Here is a 5997-nt window from a genome sequence, read left to right on the forward strand (position 1 = left end):
TTCCACTCTTTCAGACTGCCGGAACATTGTATGAGTTTTGTTCTATGATGACTTGTCTAGTGGACAGATTACACAAATGAAAGCTGGATAATACGATTTGGACAGCCCTGGGTCTTCTTTCTAGGGAACTGGTGCCAAACTGTCTGAGTCACCTAGGATTGTCTAGGTGACTAATTGTATATTAGCTTTTTGTTTAATTAAATCACTGTTAATGTTGGTTGTTCATTAGATGTACTGTTAGACGTACTGCTCAGATAACTGCATTGTTTAGGGCAGCCTTTTTCAACCAGGGTGCCTCGAGGTTTCTTCAGGGATCGCCTTGGCTAAATTCCTAAAAATTGCCAAAAAACTGTATACAAGCCAGCGTGTGGATGAAGCCTGCCTTTTAATTACACAAAGCCACAGGTTTTCATTATGCACCATTACAGCCTTCTAACTGCTGGAGTCCTCATGACCAATGGCATCATCCTTTGATATGGAGGATGTCAATCGCCTGCATAGCATCCTTGTTTGACCCTTCCCTGCCCCTCTCCATCAGCGTTGAGGTCACATTAGCTGAGTGATAGAGAAAAACCGAGGGAAAGGAGAAACATTGGAATACTAGTCAATACTAGTTTGCAAAAGTGTATTTGCTTTGGAAGAATAATTCACCTCTAATGTTGGATGTCCTACATGTGTGGATGTTGCTGCGTTATGTAAAGCTATTATAAAATTTTTTTACATTTTAGAATGGGGTGCCTTGAGACTGTCCTTAATTTTAAAGCATGCCTCGAAACTGTCCATAATTTTTAAAGGGTGCCTCGAGATTGTCCATACTTTTTATAGGGTGCCCTGACTGAAAAAAGGTTGAGAAACACTGGTTTAGGGTAATGTGATCAAGCTCTTACCTGATTTTGTGTGATATATATTCTGTGTGAATTTACAATATAGTCAGATTCAGTTTGCACCTAAGCTAGTGTTGTCTAGTTCTTGGGTGCAATGCTCAGCTATAATACCTGGTTCCTGGTTCCAGAGTGGAGGAAGCTGTATCTTGCGGAGGCACTCAGGCTGGGTGCCAGACAGTCCATCACACCTACCCCCTGAAGCCTGAATAAAATACTCCTAGGAAGTTGCTAGGATGTTGCTAAGAGAGGCCTAGTTGTTACTGCTCACCTCCACCATCACAGGAGTGAGTTCTGAAGCATTAAGCTCAGAGCTACTGCATCGGGGGGGAGGGGGGATGTGAGGAGGTCTGAATCAGAGAGAAGGCTTGCTCCTGTAATGGTGGACATGGGCAGTAACTAGGCCTCACTATATACAGTACTATAGCAAAGTCATTCTTGAACTTGAGTCAGCAGCACGGTTTGTATTTATCTACAGCCCCCCCCCCCCATAGGCATTTTTTTTGGTAAAGGTGAACTAACCCTTTAATGTTTATTGCAGCAAAAGGTGTGGTAGGAGAGTTAGATGCTGAAAAACAGAAAGCATCAGATATCAGGTTATATACAATATTTTGACTCTTTTTTTTTTTCTTGTATTGCTGTGGGGGATGAAAAGATGTTGAATACATGATGGTGCTGCCCCCCCCAAAAGGGCACCTCTTACCATGACAGAACTACCACCAGAACATGAGTGCTCTAACGGCTTTTACCACCAGCTTCTCTGAAGTCTGAATGGCCTGAAGACCAGCTGTTAAGAAATACAGTATGTCTAACCTTTAAGGTCCAGTAGCAGAAGTTGCATAGATCCACACCAAACGTAACTGTTCTTTATCGTAGATGTACATGCACACAGAGTCTCTCAGCTTCAGTTATCTAATACACTGATTTTTGCTCTTCTAGGTTTGGCGGTGCAATTCACTTTTTATTTTTTTAATATGAGTGACATTTAATCAGCACATATTGAGAACAAGAGCTTAGTTTTTCATTATATCTCAGCATAGATTATGAAGGCAGCTTAAGACCTAACAAGCCACCCAGCTCATGAATACTTCAACATCAAGATAAACTAGTGTGCTTTCCAGAGCATCGGGACTCATTAAGCTGTCTACAAGAGAGGGATAAAAGGTTTACCTTCTTAATTAATAAACTTGTCAATTTATTTCAGTTTTGATGTTCAAAGCTTTTACTTTCCAGGTGTTCATGATTGTCTGTCTGAATAATAATAATAATAATAATATTACTGTTTTTATTATTTTTTATTATTAATAATAATATTCATCTTTAACCTACTATATCACAATATATGGTACATGTTCCAGAGTTATATATATAATAGGGGTGCGCATCTTCACTGGCCTCACGATTCGATTCGATTACGATTATCAGGTCCACGATTCACGATGCATCACGATTACTGCGCGCGGTTTTCATCCAAAAAATTTAAGTAGTCAGAAGAACTCCATTTTTTAAATTGTATCTGTTCTTAACACTCCTTGCATGTAGCAAAGTGCAAACAGTGCAGACAACTTAAAGAGGAGCTCCAGACTGCCCCCAAATGACTACAGAAGATGGTCAGAGACTGCAGACATGATACAGGAGATGGTCAGAGACTGCAGACATACTACAGGAGATGGTCAGAGACTGCAGACATGGTACAGGAGATGGTCAGAGACTGCAGACATGGTACAGGAGATGGTCAGAGACTGCAGACATGGTACAGGAGATGGTCAGAGACTGCAGACATGGTACAGGAGATGGTCAGAGACTGCAGACATGGTACAGGAGATGGTCAGAGACTGCAGACATGGTACAGGAGATGGTCAGAGACTGCAGACATGGAACAGGAGATGATCAGAGACTTCAGACATAGTACAGGAGATGGTTAGAGACTGCAGATATACTACAGGAGATGGTCAGAGACTGCAGACATAGTACAGGAGATGGTCAGAGACTGCAGACATACTACAGGAGATGGTCAGAGACTGCAGACATAGTACAGGAGATGGTCAGAGACTGCAGACCTGCTGGACATGGTAAGGGAGGTGCCAGACTGTCCTATCCAAGATGAATAATACCCCGCCCCTCTCACCACTAACCTGTCCCCATATAATACTATTACCATAGCGCTCCCCTGCCCAGTGTCACCACAGACCAATTCCCATCCTTCTTCCCCCAACTCTACACAGTGAACATGCAAATAGGGCAATAAATCAAAAAATTGTGTGCAGAGCTTTGTGGTGATAATAAATGCACAAAAAAGTCTTACTTATTCAAAGTAATTCCAGTGCTGAGTGTTCTCTGCTGTGTTCAAATCATTCACCAGAAATCAGGAATAGCACAGCAGAGAACACTCAGCACTGGAATTACTTTGAATAAGTAAGAGTTTTTTGTGCATTTATTATCACCACAAAGCTCTGCACACAATTTTTTGATTTATTGCCCTATTTGCATGTTCACTGTGTAGAGGTGGGGGAAGAGCAGAGGTGTCCTCCATGCGGCCCCCTTACCTGGCTTGACATGCTGCGGCTCCACTCTCCTCCTCGGAGCTCCGTGCTCCACAAGCCGGCTGCCGCCACTCTTAGCAGCAGCAGCTCCAGCCACCGGTGCTCCATGTCCCCGCGAACATGAATACAGCGTCGCTCCTCGCAGGGCAGCAGGGGGATGACGTAAGTCAGAGGCAGCATGAAGGAAAGCCGGCGCGGCTTACTTCCGCGGCTCTTCGGCGGCTTTCGGCTCCCTTCGGTCGCGGAGGCGGGGCATAACGCAGCACGAGGATGACGTCATCCTCAATCGATGCCTTAAAGCTATAGCATCGATGCCGCATCGTGGACGGTCGGATGCCGATGCATCGATTCGGCGATTAATTTCAACAGCCCTAATATATAAGGATGGGCTCAGGCGTGTTCACAGCTCTACATGCCCGAGCCCGCCAGGAGGTTACACTGCGCATCGCTAATCACAAGCAATGAGACATTTCCCGATCTGCGGCTGCACAGATCAGGAAATGTCTCACTGCCTGTGATTAGCGCTGTGGAGTGTCAGCTTCCTGGCGGGCACGGGCACGTGGACTTGCGAACATGCTGAGCTCATCCTTAGTTATCTATATAACAGGTTCAAGGGATAATCCTGCTTTTGCAAGTACCCTGCATACCCTGCAATACTCTGCAATACTCTGCAATACCCTGCCATACTCTGCAATACTTTGCAATACCCTGCAATACTCTGCAATACTCTGCAATATCCTGCAGTACTCTGCAATACCCTGCAATACCCTGCAATACTCTGCAATACCCTGCCATACTCTGCCATACTCTGCCATACCCTGCCATACTCTGCAATACCCTGCAATACCCTGCCGTACCCTGCAATACCCTGCAATACTCTGCAATACCCTGCAATACTCTGCCATACCCTGCAATACCATGCCATACCCTGCAATACCCTGCCGTACCCTGCAATACTCTGCAATACCCTGCCATACCCAGGCCCGGATTTACTCCCTTTGCTGCCCCAAGGCCGGGTCCTTCAATGCCGCCCCACACACACACACACACACACCACCATTCTCGTCCTTTATCGATGACTGCTACGCAAGATCAATTAAAAACATATCTCCACACACGAGAACACTAAAAATAACTGGCTTTAATTGTACAGACTGAAAATACTCTGTAATGCAGAAAATGCCTTTTAAAGATTATAGCAGTAAGAAACTCCCTACAATTTTTTAGTTCTAACTTTTCTTTTGGCAAACTCTTCGTTCATATCTTCATAGGACAAAGTATTTAAAAGTTCTGACTCAATGGCAAGTAAAGGCTGCGGACATACCACAGGAGGTGGACAGAGGCTGCGGAGATACCACAGGAGGTGGACAGAGGCTGCGGACATACCACAGGAGGTGAACAGAGGCTGCGGACATACCACAGGAGGTGGACAGAGGCTGCGGACATACCACAGGAGGTGGACAGAGGCTGCAGACATACCACAGGAGGTGGACAGAGGCTGCGGACATGATAGTGTCCACCTCACCCCCTCACAGTAGATTCTCTGTCCACCATCACCCCAAGCACAGTGCTGCCCTGACCTGTGGAGTGGTGAAAGGGGCACAGGAGGACACAGCACACTGATGAATGATATGGACTGGAGAAGTAATATGATGGATGGTGGACAGAGCACATCAGTCTCTGTCCCCTGCATGGCATGGCTTCTGCCTCCCGGGGCTCCCAGTAACATCCTCCTCTCTCTCTCTCTGTCCCCTTTTTTACTATGGATACCCCCCCCAGCTTCACTCTCCTCCTCCTCCTCAGTGTCCTCCTCACTGTCACCGGCTGCTCGGCTCCTCCGCGGTTTTGCCTATGACGAGTGCAGTGCACAGTCACCAGCCGCCGTGGTCTAGACTCTCGATCTTTTCAAAAATGACGCCGGGCGGCGCAATCACGTTACTGCGCATGCACCGCCCGGCCGAGCGCGTATGAGCTTTCCCGAGCGTGGCCGACTTCGGAACAACGCATGCGCAGTTGCGTGGTCAGCTTGCGGCCACCTTTTTTACGGGCACCGGTGCCCGTAACAGACTTTAACGGGCAGCCCAAAAGGGGGGCGGCCACGAAAGTCAAGAAGTCACCACGAGAACGGTGCCGCCCCTGCACCACTGCTGCCCCGAGGCCTGGCCTTGGTGGCATTGTGGGAAATCCGGCCCTGGCCATACCCTGCAATACTCTGCAATACCCTGCAATACCCTGCCATACTCTGCAATACTCTGCAATACTCTGCCATACCCTGCCATACCCTGCAATACCCTGCAATACCATGCAATACCCCGCAATACCCTGCAATACCCTGCAATACTCTGCAATACCCTGCAATACCCTGCCATACCATGCAATACCCCGCAATACCCCGCAATACCCTGCAATACTCTGCAATACTCTGTAATACCCTGCCATACTCTGCAATACCCTGCAATACTCTGCCATACCCTGCCATACTCTGCATTACCCTGCCATACTCTGCATTACCATGCCATACTCTGCAATACCCTGCCATACTCTGCAATACCCAGCCATACCCAGCCATACTT

Source organism: Aquarana catesbeiana, linkage group LG09, assembly GCF_042186555.1.
Source record: "Aquarana catesbeiana isolate 2022-GZ linkage group LG09, ASM4218655v1, whole genome shotgun sequence".
Taxonomy (NCBI): Eukaryota; Metazoa; Chordata; class Amphibia; order Anura; family Ranidae; genus Aquarana; species Aquarana catesbeiana.